The sequence below is a fragment of the Hydra viridissima genome, unplaced genomic scaffold (genome assembly GCF_058129835.1).
Source record: "Hydra viridissima isolate aposymbiotic clone 2 unplaced genomic scaffold, HvirCarnegie_v1 scaffold_1, whole genome shotgun sequence".
Taxonomy (NCBI): Eukaryota; Metazoa; Cnidaria; class Hydrozoa; order Anthoathecata; family Hydridae; genus Hydra; species Hydra viridissima.
This window is the reverse complement of record NW_028324300.1, coordinates 35,897,707-35,923,403: the sequence shown is the minus strand read 5'-3', so window position 1 is coordinate 35,923,403 and position 25,697 is coordinate 35,897,707. Positions and strand designations below refer to the sequence as shown.

The 25,697-nt window shown below is 33.8% G+C and overlaps 1 pseudogene; it reads left to right on the top strand.

The window, feature by feature from the left end:
* The first annotated feature begins 3,359 nt into the window (after positions 1 to 3,359).
* LOC149894736 (uncharacterized) lies at positions 3,360 to 4,266 on the top strand (annotated as a pseudogene).
* Positions 4,267 to 25,697: the final 21,431 nt, after the last annotated feature.

The window sequence follows — 25,697 nt, the reverse complement described above, 5'->3', positions numbered from 1 at the left end:
CCTCACGTGCAACTTTTCGTGACAGTCATTTTCTTGCCATAAATAAACGATTTGTTTTGTGACCTTACGACAACCGTACTTCTCTTTGTCTTCGGCGTTTGCTAAGGCTACCTCATGTATTGTTTGGGGAATCCTTCTGCTGTCGTAACTAGAAGTTGCAATTGTTGCGCAAACTGACTTTTTAACGCCATCTACCTTTCTCTCAAAACCGATGCTGGAATCTTTTGTTCCAACTAGAATCTCGTCAGCAACTGATGATTCAATAGGTTTTACAATGTAATAATTGTCCCTGAGAATCTCAAGCAATTTACCTGGGTCATCAAAAGCGCCTAATTGTTTACACGGTTGGTAAACAGGAAGAGCGGTGCTGAATGCTTTTATCTAAAGAGTAGAGTTTAAAATCATTTATTGAGTTTTAACTGTCGGATTCAAAATAAAATAGAAAAGTTGAAGAAAGAAAAAAGAATAGAGCATTGGAAATCCAGTTCTAATGTAGCTGGTATTGAGAAACATACCGTCATTATTAGACAAATGAGAAAGCCTTTTAAATCCATTTTCTGTCTTTAACTTGCGCTTGGGTTAAGTGTTGAGTATTCTTTTGTTTAGCGTTCTTAAATGTGTTGGGTTAGTGTTATCTCGTCGCTTATAAAGAGCAACGAATGGTGACTTGGACAGAAACCTATGGCTTTCACTTTTCTTTACCAGAATTCGGATTGCAAAGAAAAATTACCAGGTTTAGTTTTTAGGTAATTTCAACGAAGTTTTAATTTTAAGCTTTTTAATTGCTTGAAATTATAAAGTTTAATGACGACACAGTTTTCTAATCGATTCCGTAAAAATCAGCGAAAGCTTATAATCATAGGACTGGAAAATGAAAGTGAGCTTTCTTATAAAAAAGCCGTTCGTGATTTAATTCGAAGGTTCAATGTTGTAAAACTAATAAAAAAGCAAACGGCTGTTATTTTTTGAACTTCGTTTCCTAATTGACTGAGAACAAAAAGATTCTGAGAGACTGTTCTCTAAAATTACTAGCAACATTGTTTGAATGAAATTGTTTCTCTTGGCATTAAGCAGGAGTTTGTGTTTTGCGTTTACATAAGATTCTTTGAGTGATCCAGAACGCTCTTAGAATTATCTGAAAACGCAACATATTTAAAACAATCTTTTTAAGCTCAATTTTCAAATGAGTTCAGTGCAGCAACAAATCATTTGTATATTTATTTTGCCATACTCATGACATCACTTATAGATAATCTTGATCCTGACATCTTGATCATGATATACCAGTTTCAACACCATGATTATGTCTTGAATGTTTTATGAAGTGAAAAACAATTGATACGAGCAGCTATGAAATCATTTGAAGCATTACATAAGAAAATTATCGTATAAATGAATATTTTGCGACAATTATTTCATGTTTCTCTTCCGTCTCTCGACATCAAAAAGGGTTACATTTCAGGATGCGCCAAATTTGAGTAACCCTTGAAATTTACTAAAACAAAATGAGTATTATTAAATGAGTTTTGTATAGCTTACTTGATTCCTTGATTTTTTGTTAACTTATTTTTTAAACTTTTGTAACTCATTTTAAATGGTTATCGAAATAAAACTTAATTCAATTAAACTCATTTTAGATTATTTAAAGTCTGTCGCTTTTAATCCAAATTCATCTGAGTCAATTAAACTTTATTTTATTGTTTTAAAATTCAATTGAAATCAGTTAAGTTCAACAAACTCAGAAAACGTTCCATTTAATTCAAGCGATCCAATTAAGTTCTATCAAATATAATTGAAGCATTCTTTTTTAGTACTTAACCCAACGAACCAACACTTACGACATCGAACGTTGTGAACTCAATCTTCATTGTTTAAAATAAAAAAAGGCCAAAATATATTAAAGTCCAATGATATTGAATAAGCACACACCAGAGAATGCTGAGTTATACCAAAAAAGATCATGTCATCAATTGCTGAAATTACAAAATTGTAATTTTAGGGGCACCTTTAGATTCAACTGATGCAAATGTTTACTATCAATAACCAATGATACTGAAGGAAATGGAATTTATCATAGCACCAATGCAAAAATCACTACCTTCACTAAAGTCTCAAAAAATATTAAATAAATTTGTAGATCGTTGCAGAAAACGACTTTTTTTGTCAGTTTACTTTTTGCTTTTGGTTTAAAATTTCAAATTTATTTGACACATCTAAGTATTTTTTAATATTAAAAATGAACTAAGACTTCTTTATGATTGTATTTTGGCATTATTGATCTGTGCATAAAAATGTTACAACTTTTAACAAGTGTGATATTTGACTTTAAAACCACACGAGGTTCATTTAATACATTTCCAGAATCATTTACCTTGGCTGTTTACTTTTTATGCTGAATATTCTTTTAAAATAATGATGTGAGATAAATGGTCAGCTAGCTAGATTATTTGTCAAAACTCATGAAATTTTTTATTAATTTTGACATAAATACTACTGATATTACAAAATTTCTAATATGGGAACGAAACTGTTTCTGAAACAACTCTGGAAGGAACAATTGAATACTTTCATCTTATCTTACAAATGATCTAAGCTGTTGAACGAGACAACCAAATTAATATATTTTTTTAGTTACTTAAAATAGGGAAGGGTGGGGTAATGTGGGTCTATGGGGTAATCTGGGTCTAACTCATATTTATATGTTATATTGATAATGGCTTTAGGTATAAAATTGTAACTTTTACCACTTTGTTTTAAAGTATTAGGCTTATCAATTTCAAAATATAACCTTGCTATGCTGTTAGAAACGGCACTTTTTTAGCTAAAATGCTAGATACATCAACGAAGTCATTTTTTCCTCCGTTTTTTAACTTCAGAGAAAATATATTCAAGTAAGGCATAAGCGTATGAAAAATGGTTATTTTGAAAGTTAAATTACTTTAATTTAAGGAAAGTATACTTTGAAGGCACTAACGCACATGGTTTGTTTAAAATTTGAAATATAATCAGGTGGGGTGAAGTGGGTCTATGTATTTATAATATTGTGATATGTAATTATATTACCGTAGTTGTTGTTAGTAACATTATAAACCTATTAGTTTCATTAGACCTAAGTATTTTTGTGTTAATAGTTCTTTTGTACTATTAAACTCTTATGTTTTAAGCTTACATCTTTGAAGTTTATATTAAGAAAAGTGTATTTACCTGTATGAAAGAATGCGTTCTCCTACGTCAAATGAGGCCAAAGAAAATAATGTATAAGACTTATTTGGTGTTAAAATATTTTTTTGTGATGTTATGAGTTATGCTAATATTTCACCAAAAATTTAACAGATTTTTCATAAATATTACTTTAAAAAGTATTTAAAAAATGCCAAGATGTTACAATGAAAAAATAAAACCAAGTACAATGCTGATAAATTGGAAAGAGCAATTATGTTAGTATGTGAGAAAAAAAAGACTATTTATCATGCTGCTACCATTCGTTGACCAAGATCAAAAACCAATACTCTTGCTTTATGATGCTCATGGCAGTCATTTAACATATGGTATTATAAAAGCGGCCATGGACAACCATATTCAAGTTGTTTGGCTTCCGCCAAATTGCTCACACGCATTACAACCGCTAGATGCGGCTGTCTTTGTACCATTAAAGAATGAGTGGAGAAACATTTTAAAGCGGTTTGGAAGAGAAACACAACACCAAAATATTGATAAGACAGCTTTTACAGGGTTATTGAAACAACTGTGTCAGAGACTCTCTCCAGCAAAGCTATAGCAGGATTTTGTGGTACATGTATCTCACCATTAAGTAAAGAAAAGATGGAAAGAAGAATAACAGGTATTGACTTTCTCAAACAACCACCAGAACGTTATAGCCCTAAGGCTCCAAGAATACAAACACCAATATCAGCTATGCGAAAAGCTTTAAGGTCAATCATATGTCCTAATGTATCTGCAGAAACAGCAGCAATATTAGAACAACAAAAACAAAAAAGGTAGAGAATATATGCAAAATGTGGAGAACTCCTTACAAATGAGAAAGTGAAACGACGGTTACTCGAGGAACAAAAAGTCAGAGAGGAAAAAAACCAGGTTAAAAAAAAAATGCACAAAAAAAACTATTACCTCTACTGAAGTATCAAAAAAATGCCCAAAAAGATCTAAGAAGTGCCTAAAACAGCACGAATGTTACCATGAAGTTGCTGTGATCAAAAAAATGGTTATTTTTTATAAAACACTTTATTAAAACATTATTATTTCTGTTTTAAATCACCATTTTTTTAGTTTTATTTGTCCGAGTTTTTAATTTTTATAGTTGTGCTGTGTATGTATGCACTTTCTTTTTCAATAAAAATATCTTAAGACTACTTTTTAAAATAAAACCTTGTATATATACTATAAAAAGGTGCTTGCATTTGGAATGTATGTCAGATGTTTCATAAGCAGCAGTATTTTAAACCAGAACTACCAATATTTTATGTAAACCCACATTACCCCACGTCGTGGGGTAATGTGTGTCTATATGGGCATCTTCCACTAAAGGCTCCCCAGATTTATCGGAAGTATTTTAATTAATAGTTTTTTGTTAAATTTGTTTAGTAAGATGTTCAATCATGATTTTAAGACACCTTTTGTCAGAAAGCCGATACCTAAACAATGTTTTTTTTTTTAACTTAAAGTCAGAAATAGACAAAATAGGCTCAGATTACCCCACCCAACCCTAGCTGATTTTATTGATGCAAACAGCAACAGTTCTTGAGTAGAGAAAACTTTACACTGCAAACTTAATATCTTCACATATATTAACCGCAAACAAAATAAAGCAATATTTAAATGAAAGAAGTCTTTTTTCCGTGGCTCCTTTACATGCAAAAGTTAATCAAAATTCATACGGCGATGCGAAAATGTTGTTCTTGGGTATTAAATATACTATGGAAAGTTTTTTGCATTATAGGTTTTCCACCATGGGAATCTTTGAGCAATATTGGCATTTCTTGAAAAATTTAGACAAACGTTGGAAATAAGTGTTCTATTGTCAACAAAAATAATTTTTAATGGTTCATTTAAAGAGTTTTTTTAATCATTTTTGATTTTATTGTTGATGATAATTTTCTTTTGATCTCATTTGAATGTAAGAGAGAAAGGCCTTCAATATAAAGGATTTACCAGATAACGAACAGCTTAACAAACAGCTTAACGTTCATAATAAATGTTGTTTTTGTAATATTGTGCTACTTTACATTCAAAATTGAAGGAGATAAGTATGTTGGCACCTATTTAATCTCATTGACGGTATAAAAGAGCAACAAGAGGATGGTTAAGATGAAGATTAACGCGAATGTGATATTAGTCAAATGATTTAGCGGTGTACATATTTCATAAATAATATGAGATTATCTGTATGAATGATGCGCAAAAATGTGAGAATTCTGTTAATGTTAGATGTAAATTTTACAGTAGGAGTGTTGGAACGGACTTCTTTTTCTTGTTATTGTTTTATGGGAAAAGCATGCCAAGCTTAATGACCATTAATCTCTCGTTGTTATTCAAAAACAATTTATTGTAACAGTATATATAATATCCAAGATGAAAAGATGTGCTGTTCCTGAAGGTTTGTAGAACGAACCCTTTCTAACTAAGGAAAGTTGATTATCTACCTAGAAAGACAAATCTGCCACATGATTAAAGAATACTCAATTAAAATATAACTGAACGAGGCAATGTCTTTTAATACTCCCAACCAAAAAACTTGTTTCTTATTATGTTCTGTTTTTGAATCGATGCTTGTGCGGCCAGATAACGCTTTTGCCTCGTTGGTAAAATCTTTATCGTCATTCAAAAGTTTAATTGGTGCTGCTCTTTTTTTCTCAGAAAAAAATTTTTAAAAGAATCTTTTAAAACTTTGACGTTGCACTCTACAATACTACACGCAAAATGCATTTAGTATCACACACGATTGTGTCCAAAGTATCCCAAAAAAGAGAAATATCTTGTAAAATCACCAATATTGCGAAAGAAGAAAATGTTTATATCAAATAGATCAACAATAAAAATCTTTTTTGAAAACATTTTATTAATAAATTTTATGATGAGTTTTCCATAAACAAAGAATAAATTAGATTTTGGTCAGTAACTTTTATTTTTTTTTGTTAAGAATTGTTTTAAAAGAGTTGTTTCCTTAGATCATCTTAAAGTATTTAATTCATATCATAACAACGATTATTATGTTTATATCCAAATAGATATCAACATTTGGGCCTAATGTGTTGCTGGGGAAATTCTCTGTATTTTAAAAAATTGACTTCAAGTGAAAAGTCTCATTGATAACTTAAGAAAATAGTTATATTGGTTATAGATTTGAGTAAACCTAAATTAGGAGAATAAGCATTTTAAAATCACAAACATTCCGTTTTGCCAACTTTTCCTTTTTATCGGTTAGGAACCTAGTTGTTTGAGATGGCTTAATAGTGTGTATTTGCATCTTTTTTATATTATTTTTTTAAAATTTTTTGATGAAAAAGAAGTTTTGATGAGCCATTAGTTTTATTTAAGGATATTCTAATTGTTCTTGATCTCAAAAGATAAAAGTAAAAGTAAAACTCGTCCTATTCCATCAAAAAAAATGTCCAGTTTATCATCTAAGTTTAGTTTGCGCAATATGAGAAGGAATGCTTACATGATAAGCATACTGTTATAATTGGGTTGTCCTTTAGGAAAATTGATTTTTTTTTGTTTGTTTTTACTTTGTCACTAACTGAAAGTTCTGGTTTGTTTTCTTTTATCCTCTTATGATCTAGTTGTGGGTTTCTCCCTTCTCATTTCTCTTTCTGTTTTTGTTTTTTTTTATTCTATCAGCTACAGATAACATTTTTATTGAAAAATGTAGAACTTTACTGTAATGCTTAACTAGTTAATCTTAAACATTCATGCAAACATGTGCTGATTTGACCAAAAAATATTTTCACATTGGCTCTTTCATTTAACGAATTCATCTTTCTACTGCACTCGGCTTTTCACATCTTTCTATTACACTTATCTTTGTTATTTAACTCTTAACCTTTATCGACCAATACTTTGCTTAGTTTAGACTCATTGAATAACTTTTTAAATGCTTTAGCGAATGTCATATCTGTTTTATCTTTTAACGAAACAAACCACCATTATCTATAGATAATATCAATAACTGCTAACAAGTATTTTATTCCTCTATTGAATTTGGAGAATGCCTGCATGTATATTTGATCAGCAGTTCATGTTTTATTTACACCATTAAAAAGGATTCGCCTTCAAACAAGTTCTTTCGTCACTCGTCGAACATTTAAACGAGTAACATCTTAGAGCTGTTTATTTAGATGTGAGCATCTGATTGCATCTTTCATCTAGTTTGTGATTGCTTGCATGTTTTACTGCTTAGATCTCTGAACTTTTTTAAAGCATCAGCTAAAAGTAAAACATCAAGGTGATAATAATTGCTGTAGTTTTATCAACGAGTTTTCATTTTAGACTCCATTTTTTTTGTTCATGAATGTAAGTTTCATCTAATGCTCTTTACTTAGCCTTGAATAGAATGTTCCTTGTGGTAGCAATTAATTCTGATTTTATTTTAGATAGTTCTCACGAGTTCATTAGGATATACGCCTATTTGCGAAAGCATATTTCTTGTTAGATAGAACTTTACATTTACCAAGATTCTTTATGAATATAAATGAATATAATATTTTACTTTCCTATCCACTTTGATTATGAAAAGCTACTGAAGTGAAACTTGGTTTTTTTAACCTATGATTACAATAGCTTTGAGGTGTTCTTCTGTATTTTTCAATGTTGTGACAGTTCTCTCCTACTCGTTTATTCTTTTTAGCCAGCTCATCATGACGTGCATTAAACACGTTATCATCAAGACATTTTATGTTACAAAAAATTCTAGATCGTATATGTTTAGCTGACGTGAAGAAGCGATTTTAGATGAGCTTTAATTTTGGCTAAGCTAGACCAGGCTAGTCCAAGCTAAGCATAGAACCCTCGGTCAGGTTTTTTAGGTCCTCTGAGGTAGGCCCAGCGTTTAGGGGCTGAGACCTGTAACTAGGAGAGCCTTCTGTTCTAGCCTTAGGTCAACGCTCTAAGTCTTTCAGCGTCTTGCGCGGCTTGCAATCGGGTATGTGGTGGTAGGGGTGTAGTGCCAGATGAGGCTAGATATGCAGCAGTCTCTGAGACGGTGTTTCTTGAGACAAGGATCTCATAAAGCAACCATCTTCAAAGTTTGCTAAAGCGTCAAGCACAAAGAACACGTTTACATCGGCAGATGCAGCTCCAGACGAGCTACGAGTAATATTTACAGTTGAAACACTATTTTTGTTTCAACTGTAAATATTACTCGTAGCTCGTAAAACATTGACTGTTCAAAGTTATCAAGAATGAGTTGATAACTTTGAACAGTCATTGCTGGATGTGTTAAACCAACATCCTAAACGGTGATCATCAATAAGGTCAATGGAGCCATTCCTAGAACGAAACGGTGGTAAACTTTCCCCAAAAGAACACACAGAGCATGCTGGAGTACTGGGCACACTCAGATCATTTTTTTGGTCAGCTTGATCACCAACAGGAAAAATCTGTTGACGAATCCTGTGCATACTGACGTTGCCATTAGGTTAAGTTCTGCACCCATGCTCCTGCCCATCCATTCAATGCTCTCCGTGTACGCAGTAGTCACCTCCTCCCATCTTGCTGATATTGCAATGCGTTTGTTTCTTCCCAAGCAGTTTTTTACTACTTCCGCTGCTTACAGCAGCAGTCAACCGAGCTGTCTTTGTGTGGCTCTGGGCTTACTTCGATGGGTGACTCCGAGTCATCCCCAATTAGTTCTTCTAGGACCTCCGCCATTATTGACTAAAAGATATTTCTATACAGGGTCTTCCTCTTAATTACTACACAAGTCAGTGCTGATATAAAGATCGCCAGAAAAAGCTAAGGGATAACATACAAAAGTATAGCAGCTCGACATCCCAATCTTCATAGGTGAATATTAGTGCAGCAGCATATCATTTCAAATTGAGGTGCAATCTGAGCTCAACTCTAGATGAGTCTATACCACCCCCATTCTCATTGATTATCTGGATGAAGGAGCTCCTGTCTCTTTTAATGAATGATATCCCCGGTACCTAATTGGTCTCTTACGAACCGGGGAATCACTGTGCTACTATGTTTGATGATCCTCAGGATGAACTAAATGTGGCGCCTGATAATAGCAATCTTGATTAGACAGGACTTTTGGTATTTATAATTCCTTTTCTGTCATGCAGTTGTTGGTTATAAAGATGCACGTTTCTTCAGCCCTTATTTCCGAAAGAAACTTTGGGGTTTTTTGTACGATCAGGTGCTCTATGGTTTTTGGTTTTACTGTGAAAAACTTTTTATTGCGCATCAGCTAGAAGGTGAAGTAAGTGTTGTTCCACTCCAGCGTGGGGCAGATTAAAATATTTTTGGCGTCAGCCCGGTAATCAACCAGACGGATACATATTTCTGTCTTTCTTATGCTCGTCGCGCCGTTGCGAATACTTTTAAGAATGTCAAAGAAGATGACCCTCTGGAAAGTTGATCAGCCATCTGATGTTTGGCAAATGGGCTTGGCAAATGATGATGAGAAGAAAATATATCCCTGCCAGACTCGATCCTGGCAATTGAAAGATTGATGGTAGACGCGTAGCACGCATAGTGGCGGCTGCTAGTGCAACGCATATATTCAGCACCATTTTACATTTTCAGCGCAGCAAGAATATGCAAAAACTCGCGCCTAGAAACATTATAAAATTAACGCTCACCTCGCATCCGAGGGTGCTTTGAAGTTTTGACTTGACGATTATATGATGCCAAACCTCTACCGCGTGATGATGAACCCCAAAAAAGAGGATCCCAAACAAGAAACTATTAATCCTCCTAAAAAATCAGAATTCTGTTATTATTACACGCTTAATATGATGAGAGGATTCGATACTACGGATTTTTTGCCGAAGCCGGAGTCGCCAGGGTTTCCTCCGATACTACTACTCGTCTTTTGCGAAACATAAAAAACAAAAAAATAAAAACGGACCAGCCGGAACTAGGCCAATGACTTTTCCGACAGGTCGGAGAATCTCGCAATTGGTCCCCTAAAATCCAATTTTTGAGTTGTTTTTTAACCCCTTCAAGTCAGTCGATTATTGGATCATGGGAGCTGCTAGTGCACTAAATCCTAGAGATAATGAGACCAGTGCATAGCCATGGATAAGGACGATCTCATCTGGCGCGACATAGGTGAATACGGGCTCAGGGAATGGCGGTACTTGGATTGTATCAGCATTGACACACGGAGTGTTCTAGTATGCTTGGATTGCGATAGTGACATCTACATATATGCCAGACTGTCCGACTGATACGAGGGCTGCATTAATCTGTCCTAGACGCGCGGTTACTGCTGACTGCCGCTGCGCGCATCACTGATCCTAAGCTGCCTTGTGGTTGTCGTGGCGTTGAAACTCACCCTCAACAATTTTTAAGAAGCGATTCTGAAGGTTTATTACAGCTGTTTCCACAATTTATTTTTTTAACGACAGTTTCTCTTAAGTTTGATTTAAGGCTTCACGGATTTCTTACAGAGTGGCAAGTCCAGTTGAGCTCCTAAACTAAGCCCTGAAAAAAATATGTCCAGCATTAGATGAGACTCCAACTCTTTCAAAACATACTAATCGGAGACTTTCTGGCAATGAAAAATCGTCTTCTTTTAAGTAAGGATAGCCAACACACAAAAATTTGACAATGTTTACCGAACAGCAAAGAGTCATCTCAGCTGCAATTACTATGTGGAGGATTATCATAAGTATTCCTACTTCAGGAGGTTTTCTATGATCTTATGGAAGTCTGTGAGACGGTCTTCCTAAAGCAATGAGGCTTCGTAGGACATCAAGGTTTGTATTTTATATTGAGATGAATATTTTTTTAACATATAGAGAGCTAACATCGAGCGTGTATGACAATGTCTTTCTTAGAAAAGCTTAAAAAATCCCCGCCAGGTGAACTGCTAGACCTGATCTATGAGAGTAGAGAGTAGTTTACCTAAGTGTTGCCGGATTACGGGGGTCGAAGGGTAGCTTTATAAAAAAACGTCTGAGTAGGGTTGCACAAGCTGAAAACATATATGAATAGGGGCTTTTCCTAAACAAAGAAAAAAGCCAGTAAATCGTATTTTTTAATAGATTTCATTTAAAATGACTGCTCACGTAAGAGGTATGACAGGCATAGATCTTGATGTTGATGTGAAATGGGATACCGACAAAGCCAGAGCTGTGAATGAGGCGATCCTTGCTCGCTATGAGAACGTGCACACCTGTACTAACTCGCTGAATCGGTTTCGCAAATACCTAGCTGTGCTGAGTGCTATGCGGGATACTTTAGATGCTAGCAAGAGATGTAATCTGGTATGTATGCATAATCAGGAGCAGCAGTGCAAAGCAAACTAGAAATTGTCAAAAGACGCTTCTACATCCAGTGACAAATATAGGCATGATAACGAAATCGGTAACTATAGCAATTTCAATGGTGAAACAGAGAGTCAGCTCGATTGATTTATGAGGGCGCACCTATATCTTTCTTTCGGGGTTCGACAGGGCGAGCGGTTAGTCTAGCAGTTAGTCTAGTATGACTATGAGAGCTATGCGCACCTCCTTTTTAGGAGTCTCGCAGCCCCGTCGCTGATTTCTTGTCGGAAGCTTATTTGGCTCATCATATACTCTCAATTTTTAGGAGACTGTTTACAGTATATTATTGCCCTAAATGGTTCTGGAGCGTGATGCCTGTCATCAAGATACTCGCGGCAGTCGTGAAAGTTTATGAGACAATTGTAGGTGAATGATTAAGGAACCTGATAAAGTTTTGCACACGTACAAATATGATCTGATAGAGGTAGATGTTGCGAACCGTCACAAAGAAGTGGAGCCACTCACCAGCAAGACCGCGGTAGATTTCGCAAGTGCTTTTACTCGCTTATACAAGCGCGGTCCACTGGTGAGGTCTAACATTCTTCAGGTTGATCCTTGCCGCGAGTTTCTTGGAGCTACTACCCACATCCTCAAGAAGCACGGTGTGCAGGTGTGGCTACAACAGCTGTAGGCAACCATCGTGAGCAAGGGATAGTTGACCGTTTCAATCGCACTCTTGCTGAGAGACTGTTCAGCGCACAGTATGCTATCGGAATGCTGTTGACGACAACACATGGCTATTCGGAAAGATCAACCGAGTGGGTGACGTAACTTTCATTATTGTTAGTCTCCTTTAAAGATGTGTCCTCAGATTTTTATGAGTGAAACCCAAAAACTCCATTAAAACGGGGGAAATCTCTCAGGCTCCTGGTCCATGACTACACACACTATTCATTTTATCTTGAGACAGGAGGGACAGCCCGCCCTCTATATTCTTACTGATGGGCCTGCCAGACACTTCGTCCGTGAAGAGTTGTCATAACTCCTGATGAGACAGAGTAACCACCGGGTAGAATTAATCAACGCGAGGCGAGTAGCCGTAGGAATTTGTTATGATCCCATCTAGCTCTATCCATCTTTTGGTGTCGTTTGGTTTGATTGAGGTTTTTATTTGCTCATAGACACCAAAATGGGGTCTTTCACTGCGTATCGTGACTTTTGTTTGACTCAATACTTCTTGGTTTTTAAAATATCTACAGAGGGCACGCGCCATTTTTACTTGGTGAGCACAGCCATGCTGACCCCCTTAAGTCTTCGTTTATTATCTACTTTTCAGCTGTCACTCTCGTACAGAAATGAATGCATCTTAGGTCTCACCCCATCGATTTCATGGATAATGTGATCGTTACACTTTTTGAACTTACCCACTGCCGTCTTGTTTTTCTCGTCAATTCATGGGTGATCCTTCGGTTAGTCACTGAAGTTAAAGAAATCGGATTTCTCCCACATATCTTTGTAGATTTCTTCAGTCTCGATCTCATATACAAACTATTCGTATCTGTGTACAGGAGCTGCGCCTTCAGGCCATACTTGGATTTGATCTGCTCACACCGGAAATCATATATCAGGAGCTTCAACAAGTCGAGTACTGCTTGCCCAATATATAACGATCTGATCAACTTCACCTTAATTTTTCTACTTTGGATGGCCACCAGATCACCGTCAAATATTCTAAGTGAATGATACGCAGGGTCAGCAATGAGCTTCCGCAAGCGGTACGTCTCACTCCTTCGAACAAGATCGATGCGCATCCTCTTTTGCAGATTTTTCCATCGTCTTGCCGAAGACGCTGTGATTCATCGGCTTGAAGAATTCTATCTCAATTTTGTTGATGGTTTTTTTCCTCAGGTCAGTGGTCATTTGTGTGTAGGACGCTTTCCAGGGCTCCTGCCTGATTTTTATAACCTCACAAGTTTTTGTCACCACCATCCCGAGCGACTAGTAAACCATGAGATTGCGACAGGGCACAACATCAGCTACTTACGCCGACGGTTTGGGATAAGCTTCCGATACACTTGTACCCACACTTAAACCTTTGAAGCAGATTTTTCGGGACATTGCTTAGCCAGTCTTGGGGGCTATCAGGATCTTAGGAGCTAGAGTCTAGTCATGTTGTATGTTTTGTAGCTCTTCAGGATATTCACTGTCCACCATAGTCAGGCCACCCTGGGTTGATCGCTTCGCCAAACTTTTTTACACCATTTATCGAGATGCCTTCACGGTTTCCATTCTCGAAGAACAGATGCATATCAATACTAGTGAAGAGCTCGAACTCAACTCTAACCTTTTTTTGCATGGCGTCCCACGCCGTCCCTGAAGAGGTGAACTAGTGAGCTGGGTTGACACCATAACATTCCTATGATAAGTTCCTGAATTTTTTGATAGTCGCACAAGTTTTTTGCAGCCTAGCTTGCATCATTCTTGCGCATGCACGTAGTCTCACTATCTATCATTGAGCGCATTGTCACCACGGTATAAGAAGGGTCCCTTAGTTTACCCATCACTATCAACTCTCATATAATAGTAGTTACATGGAACCTGCTTCAATATGAGATAGGTCGATTTCTTCTCTGGATTAGCTGGCGCGCTTTTTACAGGGATGTTAAGATACTCAAAGTCAACTTATATCATGAAAGGCACACGCATCTGCTTGTAGGTATTCACAAACTTTAGTTTGTTTTTGCCAGCCTTAGCCATTTCTTTCCTCTGATATTTTCCCCCTATTCCCAGGCAATCCTTGCGGTGCGCCTCCAAAGAATCTGCATTTGAGAAAATACGCAGGCAAAGGCGACAAGGAATGTACAGATCAGTTGGAGCATAGGATTTGCTTTTCATCAATATTTGTTGTGACTACCGGACTCTCCCTCAACTACTTGAAACTTTTTAAATCATCTAGGAATAATTTCTCAAAGACTTGCGCTTGCTCCATGTGACATAGTCGCGCTTCTAAAAATCATGTGCATATACATTCTCTAAATGGAAAAAATATATCACGCTCTGGCCGTCAACCCTGTCGCTCGCTGCTCACTAGCTTGCTTGCTAGGGCGCTCGCGAGGGCGCTGCTCGTCACCCGCCACCTTAGAGGCTATCTCAGAGGTAACTCAGAGAAGTTGGTCCTCAGAGCTACCTAAGAGGCTTCCTCACAGGGAATCGCACTATGCCTGAACCATCCAAAAGTTTTGTCTTAAATCCAGCCTTTTGCATCTACTGGAGTTGAAAGGGTTAATTATCAAAATTTCTCTCGTCAGATTTAACAAGTTTTCATTTTCTTCAATCAAGTATATACCTGTACTGTTTATCAAAAAGAAAAGTTGACACTAAGAAACATTAACTTTGGTTCTTGGAAATTTTGAATCTAGATTACTAATGAGGAAAAAAAGAATATAGAACATTTGATGACTTAACATAAACATAAGATCCTGAAATGATATATATGTGAACTTGAGTACATGGCCTACTTTATGCACGGTCAGATATATTGCATAAATAGGCCAAAAATTAGAAGGCCAGTTTTTCATTGTGTTTTTGGCCATGGACGTCGTGTTAATCAAGTTTTCAAATTTGTTGTGAGAAGTATGGTAAATAAATCGGCCGTAGTTAATTTTCGAAATGGCTGTAAGTTAAGAAAAAGTGAAACTAGTTCTCTTTTTGCAAGTAAAGCTGTCTCTAATTTTACAAAAGTTACTTATTTAGAAGGAAAGTGGATTAAATTTGTAAACAGAAAAGTTTCGAAGCCAAAAGACAAAACAGCAAAAGCGATCGTAAAGCATCATTGTGTGGCAAAGCATCATTCTTCAGAAAGGTTTTATTTTCTGTTTTTAAAATGATATTAGAAAGGTTGAAATTTTAAAATTTTGAAACTAAATATGACGAGCGTAAGAGAAAAATATTTCGAAAATATTTGCAAACCAGTCAAGTGGTCTGCCATCAATAAGTCTAGTCGATGTTGATACTGAAAACGAAGAAGGACGTAAACATGAAAAAGAAAATCCAAAACTATCTTCAGATCAGATGACCTGCCTCCCCATGAATGAGAAACCGAAAAAACAGGTAATAGATTGTTTAATATAGTTAATTTAATATCTTTGCTTAGTGCCTTTAAAATTTTCACAAGGTGCGAAATACCTTCAAGCAATTGCTTATAGTTACTATAAGTTTCTCTAATCTGTAATAAGCTGTAAATCCCTACTGCTGTCTAAAACTTGTATGTAAAGTATTTTTTAACACTGCAATAGTTTGCCAAACTGACCATTTTCTTAGTGTAGGACTTTTTTCAAGAATCAATTCGGCCAAGAATCCTGAAGAAGTCTTCAAAGGATTGTTGTCAAACTTTTTGGTAAAAGTGGGGAAGAACACTCCGAGATTAAACCATTCTTCGTTGACGACATCCTTCGACACTCACAATTTGGAAACTTCACTTTAAGCTTTAACGAGCCGATGGAGCAGAAGAAGAGCGCGACTGGATTAAAAGAAGTACTTTTTGCCTATAAAAGTTATCTTGAGGGATTTTCTGCCGGGGTGGGAAAGCCAATGCAGTTCTTGCTGACAAACAAAACGTCTATCCAATTCTTTCCAAGGCTGTCTTTGATATCCTGAGTATTCCTGCAAGTTCAGCATTCTCAGAGCTCTTGTTTAACTCTGCCAGCCTGATGGTCACGAATGGAAGAAGCCATATGGATCCTCTGAAAGCTGAAAAACTGATTTTCATCACAAGTAACTACTCTCAGTTTGGGAGAAAATTTTTGCTCAAATTCTGCTCAAAAACCAAATGCTTTTTATCAATTCCTAATGAGGAGCCGGATGATAATTTGAGGAAGCCTCTGTTGATTCAATTAACTTTATAGACATGTATGAAATTGAAGAAGGTAAAGAGTGTCGAAAGTGATTTTTTTTATACTTGGTTCAGATTTCTTTCAATTTATTTGATGCTAAGAAACTCATGAAAATAGTCTCCGAATCAATACATCTCCAAACTTTAAATATTTGTTTTGTAATCAGTGTTTGTTAAAAATTCTAATGTAAAAATGCCAGTGATTTATTTCTTGGATGACAAAGACAACTAATGCGTTTAGAAGTTAACTTTTGGTACCAAAGCTGCATTTATTTTCACATCATTTAAGCTCTTTCATTTACTCATGTTGTTTCATAAGCTGTTGACTTTAATTAAATACTTGATTAAATAACTCTCTTCTTAAATAGGTTTAATTTAACACCGATTTTAACTTTTTGTTTCTACAACTCACAGTACCTTTCAAAGATGCTATAAGTACCGTAAGCAATAACTAATAGCAAAGTTTATGACTTAAAACGATTTTCGCAACTTTTAAAAATCTTTAACTAAGTTTAGGGACCCTAACGGTGGTAACGCCAAAAACTGAACGGGTTCGGATTTTCGGGTATTAAATAATTCATTACCCAAACGGGTACCCGATAATATATTGGTTTTGGTTCCGTGAAAAATTCACAAAACAGACTGGTGTGCGCGTCGCAGAAAAATCAATTTCTATCAATAAAAAAAATTCAGCAACACATTACTTTAGAAATGGAACACTTGTCACTGTTTGTGCAGAAAAATGGTGAGTGTGAAAAATGCCAATCAAAAACTCGGAAATACACTTTATACAGAACGTAAGGAACATATAGAAAGGAAAAAGTAAAAGCCGAATGGCAAAAAAAAACGATTAAAAATCAAAAAAGCACAAAAGCGATAAGATGGACACACAAGCTCTGCTATTAGCCCCTAAATCTAATGTTTCAACACTATACTTCGAAACTAAGCTATGCAGATAAAGTTTCTATTTATTCAATATGAGAAACATAGACAAATTTTGCTATTTATGAAACAAAACTGAAGGTGGGCAATTTTCTGATAACAATGAAACCGTAAGTCAAATTTTTTATAGACAAACCTCTGCTGGACATTCACAAAGAGCCTGAGAAGAATATTAAATTCCAATAAAAGACCAATAAAAATATGCAGAAATTACTAAAACAATTAAAAATATTAAGCAGCAATGGATGAAAAGCACAAAATAACGTGTTATTGGCAAAATGCTTAAATGAATGTGGAAACGTTGAACGATAATATAATTGAGCAAAAGTATTTGTAAGTCGGCCGCATCCAGATGAAAGCTAACTTTCTGCATGCTACCATAGAAAGTAAGCTGAAAAATGAAATTATTCGTGTTCCAGCTGAATAGTTAGGAATTTGTCTTTGAGCACGCGTACATCCTAAGCTCAACTATCTTACTTTTTCAGTAGATTTTTTTAAAATCCTTCGGAAATCTACAATTTTATAAATCTATTAGATTATTAGAAAACGCGACAGGAGACGTTAAAGTATCTTTGATTTTATTGACATTTGAAATTATTATATGATTGAATTTTTTTCTTCCGGTTTCACTAAAAGAAGTGTAAAAACCACGTTTGACTGCATAATTTAACGATATGTTGTTTTTTTCTGGTCACAAACATTAGTTAAAAAAGCTTTTAAACAGGTATATGATCAATATACAATTTCAGAATTTTCAGTTAGTTGCGTATAAATAATAAAAAATTCACCTAATTGACATTAGGAATAAAGACATAAATATTTTATTTTTTGTTAAGTTTTTTTACCTTTCTTTTAAATTGCATTACAGAGCTGGCCGATTGCAGATTAAGCCATTAAAACAAGTACACTTGTTAAACATTTATTTTCTGCGGTATGCAATCAAACTCCCCGCAATGCAAAAAAAAATTTTGTTAATTGAAAAGCCTAAATTGTTAACAAACCTGATAAGCCTTAGAAGTGTATAAATACTTTCGTCATAGAGACGTCTTTTTCGTTGATGAAACGTTGTGAATCTCCTACTGGTTCGCGCAGTTTTTTTCCTTTATTAAACTACCGAGAAAATAATGTATTAACGGTGGCAAGAAGTCGATCTCTGTGTGTTTATAATATAAACATCATATACACATTAACAGAGATTGTTTGATCTTCTTAAACAATCATAAACATTTACGTGCGTGTCTTTGCGTGTGTGTGTGTGTGTATGTGTGTGTGTGTGTCTGTATTCGTCTGTGTGTGTGTAATAATTATCAACCATATGGTAAAATAACATATGTATTTATCCATATAATATTACAGTATGAATGCTAATTATTCAATTGCATTCTTGACATGTTGTGCTATTGGAGTTACTTTAAATGGAATTGGATTGTTTTTGTTGATTACTTGGAAGAAAGCGGGGATCGACTTAACACAGCGATATATACTCATTAACCTCAGCTGGATTGAGTTAACCTTGAGCATGTTTCTTACCGTTAGGGAGACGTGTTCTTCATTTGACGTTAGTTATCCACATTATGAGCTGATAATAAATGTGTGCATATTGATTGTTAATACCGGATATTATTGCACAACCTTTTGGTTGATACTTGACAGGTACTTACATATTAAACTAAATATTAAGTACGTCGTCTACTGTTCAAAAAAGAAAATATATATTGCAACGATTCTTTTGTGGATTTTGATGGCAATGACTGGAAGTTCATTTGGAGTTTTTCTCGTCAACTACTACATTGTTATTTATGTCGTTTTTGATTCAATTATACTTATCTTTTCCGGCTTCGTGAACGCCTACGCTTTGATATTACTTAAAAAACAAAGGGCAGACTTACGATCCAACCAACACAATTGAGGTATATTTAAAGGATTAGTAATTGCATTAATCATTTTAGCGGCATTTGCTGTGTTAGTTGCCATACCAGACACATTATATGCTATTAAATTGATTGACAGCAACTTTTCTTATAACAATAAATTGTCATGGTATACGTGGATAGTTTACCCCGTTTCCTTTTGGACTGATGCGTTAATTTACATATTTTTATCTCCTAAAGTAAGATATGCACTGAGGAATAAACTAAAAAGTTTATTAAGAACTAGGAGATACCCTACAGAGAGAAGTGAATTGTACTACATAAAGTCATAAATACTTGAGGAGCAAAATGAAAAAGTTGTGCAATTTTAGCTTAAAGTTTATAATTTATTCCAGTAGAAATACGTGAAAATCGACGTTTCTTGAATAAGAATCTATTGATTTCACTGTGCTAGTATTAAAATAAAAACTTTCAAAATGTTTGTGGAAATTAATTGAAGTGATGAAAAATCAAATATTGTAACTTTTGATTTTGCAATCCTTAATATAAATTTTGACTGGAGCATATACAACTACCTTAACCGTTTAAGGAAAAATATATCGCAGTAATTACAAAAAAAAATCAGTTTTTATATTATTACTTGAAAGGAAAAGCTTGAAAAGTTTTTCTGTAGGTTTATCTGTTGCATAAAATATATGAACCTTTATGTTTATTGTGTACGAGAGCAAAATATCAGTGTACTTCTTAATAATTCTTTTTTTTAAAATCTCCTTTTGAAAATATAAAAAAAAAACAACAAACAAACAAGTAAAAATAAAAAACAGTTTAAATCGATAATTTTGGAAAAGTATACGATATAAATGAACGAGAATACTTTGTTAAGGCAGGATTTTAAAAATTGAGGTGTCTATTAAAATCAACTTAGTGAGTAAAACAGTAGCCAGAGAGTAACGGAGACGGTTATTATGGACCAAACTCTTAACGGAATCTCTTGTGCTAAGGTGAACTCAGTGAAATATTTCCTAAATCTTTTATCATCAATTGATGCATTGAGAATGTTTTAAAAACGTTTAATCTGTTAATTGATTGTCCAACTAAATAGTTTTTTAAATAATTGAAACAACTTTATATAAACTTTCGTTTTCATAAATGAAACATTGAGCTGGTTGCAACTTGTTTGCCTGTGTAGAGAATTTTCTTTAAAAATAGAAGTGCAATCTTACTCAGCCTGCAATTTACACCAATAATCTTACGCCGTCCACTGGACATTAACTACCTAGTAACCTTGCGTACTATGGCAAGACCTCAATATGCTGCACTTAAATCCAGTCATGAAGTGATAACGCCTTATGAGCCTCACAACGCCGTATAATGCTACCATCTATAAACAGAGATTTGGTCTCAGGCCAATATTGAAGCTTTTGGTAAAATTTAATTATTGTTCAAACAAATAATAGAAAAATAAAAGTAACGGATATAAGTAGTTGATAAAAAAAAAAACTTGATTAACATAAATTAACAATAATGCCAACCTAGCTGACCCAAGAACGCCACTTATATGGGGTGATAGCGTACACATGTGTACGCTATCACCCCATATAAGTGGCGTTCTTGGGTCAGCTAGGTTGGCATTATTGTTAATTAGGTTACCTTGATGTGCACGTCAAGGTAACGCAGGTTACCTTGATGTGCACATCAAGGTAACCTGCGATGCAAATTTTGAAATCATTTTATTTTGTCCGAGGAAAATAATATCATTTGAATGTTCTAATTGAATGAAAATTTGACACTATAGTGCGCCAATAAATCACCTGTAGAATGAGAACCATTCCATGTAATTTGATAAAATTTGCTGCAAATGTTGCCTGTAACCACAACAAGCTTTGGATAAAATTTCTGTCGGATTGTTCCACGGGTTACGGATTCATGGCAGCTTTATTTTAAATTTTGTTAGTTTTTTGCTATACCTCAAAACGTTGCCGATTACTGCGATATTCTGTCACTACTTTCAAAATTATGGTTATATGAGTGGTTTAGCTTTGCTTATGCATTGGATGAAAATCTCGGTATTTTCTGAGGTGTAATTTACTGCCAAAGTGCAAATAAATCCAAAAAAAAGTGTAAAACCAGGTCGATAGACTACCTATTGGTAAAACAAAAATAAAATACGACTCTGTTCACATATTTTTATTGACCTTCTTAAGGTAGCAGACCCCCACAAAAATCAAAAAAACTTACAAAATTTTTTAAATTTGATTTCGATGCATAATTTAACAGAGATTGGTAATATGAAAACTCTTACTTGTAATTTAATTTAGTTTTTTAAGTAATTTGTTTTAGTGCACCTCAGTTTTCAGACTTCCTTAGTTACCGCCATAGCAACGGGTTTGTTGTTAGGTTTTTAACTTTTTAATCAGTAGTTTGGATAAAATTTAAGTCTTAAAAACATCTTGTGTGCTTAATTTTATTACCAGGGCTCAAAACAACCTTAAGATAGATTCCACAGCATGAACTCTAGTAAATAAAATCGTATATTTTGACTGTATTTGCATGCTCGTTTTAAAGCTTATTTTAAGCTTGTATTTTATATTTAAAAAAATGAATCGTAGTACGATTAGAAAAAGTAAATATAAGTTCAAAGGCAATCAGTACACATGCAAAGAAAAACAGAAAACTACTTTATCTTTATCAATTGCCTGTTGTTCAAGTGCAAAGAAGTTGTTTTCGAAAATGAATACTACTCAAAATGTCGAGGATAGGAATAATGATTATGAAAACAATTATAACTTTATTATGAACTTTTCCATCTTAAAAAGATTATTTAGTAAGTATATTTGTTGTCCTGAATGTGGAAATAAGATTATTTTGTACCGTAACCTCAAGAAAAAATGGGATTTTGCTTGCAATTTGAAATTTTTTGTAAAAACTGTGACGAAGTTATATGTTATTAATGTCGTAAAGATGTTTATGTTAGCCGAAGTACTCTTGAAATAGCTGTATCATCTGCTGTTTTAGAGTTTAATGATGGAGCAACTGGGCTCTATGAAGTTTTTAAAAAACTGAAGATAAAAATTGGTCGATTTATGCATATTGGGACAATTAAAAAAAATTCAACTCGAATAGGTTATATGATCAAAAAGACTTCCACATTAGGTATCAGTAGATGAAAGGTGCTGAGAGCAATAAAAAAACGATTCATAGATAAAGAAAATGAAGAAGGAACGTCATACTCTGCTGGTGGTTTTTAGAATGATAACAATTTTATTTATTTTTTTATTACGAAATCTGTAAGAGCATTTTTATTGAGTTTCATTTTTTTTTAATACTTTGCAACACATTAAACACGTTTTCTCAACTTCTAATGAAGATTTTGATTTGAAATTTTCAGGAAATGTTCCTTGATGTATTGTCTGGGGTTTGTACCTCAACAAAGGTCTAATTTTTGTATTAAGTACAATTTCTTATTTTTTTAGATACTTAATTTTACTAATTTAAAAAAAAACAACCTTTTATTTCATTATCTTTTGAAATATTTACCCATTTTACACAAAAGTGTTTGAAACCTTAGTTGATAGTTCTCCTAACATACCTTGAAAATTTGGAGTCAGTACCATTTAACAAACTTTTATAATCTTGTTTGAAAATTTTTCAAAATGGCTGCTTAAATGTCTAACTACTCCCTGGTTACTTTTTTTTTCAAAATTTAAAAATAATAATAAAAATATTCAGTTGATATAAAATAGAATTTAATTGCAATTGATGCTCCATTACAACAATTTAAGCAACTTTATTTTAAGGGAATCTGCTACATTAAAAAGATTTATTTTCAAAATGAAGTGATAAAATAACTATTAAAATCCTTTTTTTTTTAAACTATACCATTAAATACCCTCTGATTACAATTTAAGAAATGTTTTTTGATTTTCTCCACAAAATATATCTATAATATCTATAATATAAATGCTACAGAAACGTTTGACGTTTAATGTTTAACGTCGTTTCGTCATTAGTTACTAGGCTTTGAAAGAGCGCGTTCTCTACATCCACGCGGATATTGGAGAAAGATCTCTTGAGCGAGTTAAAACTTCTCCTTTTGGAATTTAATTATTAGTTTAGTTATATTACATAAAGAATCATATTAAGATAAATAATCATCGTTAATATCATATTATAGTTGAGGTAAGTGTACAAAATAGTTATATATACATTTTTATTAGATAAAGTAGAAAGGATTTAATTTTTTATTAGAAAAAGTTGAAAGGATTTTAATTTTTTAAATCGTTTATATTTTGCTTGTTCTAGTTTTTCTTTTAGCAGTTTTATTTTTGTTATTTTTTTTTTAGAACGAAAATAGGGGTATGGATGTTATTTAAAGTTATACTAATGCTATTTCCATAAAATGGGTACTACTACTTTGAAATTTTTGTGATGCTATTAACTATTTTTGTTCTTTTTTAGAAAATTTAGAAGAATAAATTAAAATTTTGTGCCAACATTGACATGGCATGTCACATGCTATTGTATGTAAGGTTAAATTTTGATATAGGGATTACAGTTCTTATGAAAAAAAAAGAAGGTAAAGAGTATTGCTTGTAAAAATATATTTTGTTTACTTTGAATCTTTTTAAATTTTCTCGCGTCATTTTTAAAATTTTTGTTTGCATACGTTTATTGTTTGCATATATGCTTTTTTGGTATGTATGTGTATATGGTAATAAGTGCTTTATAGTTGTTTTATCAATGTGTTTTTATAATAATGTAAAGTGTTGTGTATGTGTTAACATGTGTTATATAATTGTTTTAAAAAATTGTTTAAATAGGTATATATATAGTATATATTTAACCTTACATACATATTTAAACACATTGTGTTTATAGTTGGTACATATGTTTATAGTATGTTGTTCCCGTGTTTTCAAAGTGCTGTGACTTGGTAAACCTGTAGAGCAAGATTTGTCAAATTTGCCAGCCAAGAGATGTACTTTTAACAGAGGGTTACATGGTAGTGTTTAGTGTCAAACTGTTACTGCTTTAGGTCTTGCTGTTTTCAAACCTTTACTAATAAAAATTATTGTAAAAATACATAGTAATGTATTTAAATATCATTTTGCGCAATGTTGTAACTTATGTTTTTTTATATATGAATGTTATCTTACTTAAGTTATATTATATACATATTATATTAAATTATGGTGATTGCTATTCTTGTGTGTTGTTGCTGTGATGGTTTTTTGTTATCTTTTGAGTTAATAGACATTTGGATTATCTTCATGTTGGTGTCTATTGTTAAAAATGGTAAATGGTAATTTAACTAAAAATCACTGCTTTTAATCATTTACTAAAAGCCAATACAAATTATTTTGCCATATATACAATTTGTTTTATCTCAATTTGATTTTTTGTCTTTAGCGCTGTTTACTACATGATTTTGCTATAAATATTTTGGAATCATGATGTTCCAGCATAAATTGCTATAATCGCTATAAGTCGCTATAATCTCCCTTCGCATAAAGTAGCTGCAGTTGCATTTGTTGGTGAAGATGGTGCACCGCCTGCTTCCAGGGAAGTTATTATTTACCCAAGAGGTCATCCTCTTAAAACTATATCAAGTATGTCTGCCGACTTAGATCCTATGGTTTATCCTCTATTTTTTCTAAGGGTTGATGCTGGTTAACATAATCAATTGGTTCACAACCCTGAACGTGCTACATTGGTTAGAAATCATGTTACATTATCTCATTATTACAGTTATAAACTTTCAGTTAGACAATTTTCTTCACTCTTTTATGGCAAAAAACTGTTTCAGCAATATGCTGTTGATGCGTATGTTAAAATTGAAGGCCAGCGCCTTGCTTTCATCAGAAATAACCAAAACAAACTTGGAAATGAGTATAATGTTAGACCAGGGCGTGTTGTAGTTTTGCCACCAACTTACGTAGGAAGTCCTAGAGTTTTAAAAGAAAATTTTGAAGATGCTTTGAGTATAATTAAAAAGTATGGTAAACCAGATCTTTTTAATACTTTCATTTGCAACCCAAAAATGGCGCGAGATAACTGAAAATTTATATCTAGGTCAGACAGCAAATGATAGACCTTAATTGGTTATTCAAGTATTTAAACTCAAATTAAATAACCTTCTCAATAAGATTTTTAAGCACGGTGTATTAGGGAAATTTGTGACACATGTTCAGGTTATTTAGTTTCAAAAGTGTGGTTTGTCACAAGCTCACATTTTGTTTCACTTTGCAAATGATGATAAAGCTTGAAACAGCACATGATACCAATAATTTCATATCTGCAGAAACTCCAGATTCGATTGTTAATCGAGACCTTTATAACATTGTTAAAACTTGGATGATTCACGGTCCATGTGGCATACTGAATCCAAATTCTCCCTGTAAGAAAGATGGGGTGTGCAGTAAAAACTATCCTAAAGGATTTAATGCTAACACAGTAGCAGTTCATAATGGTTATCCACGCTATAGTTGTCGTGATAATGGTTTGGTTATCAATATTAAAGGAAATGCTGTAGATAAC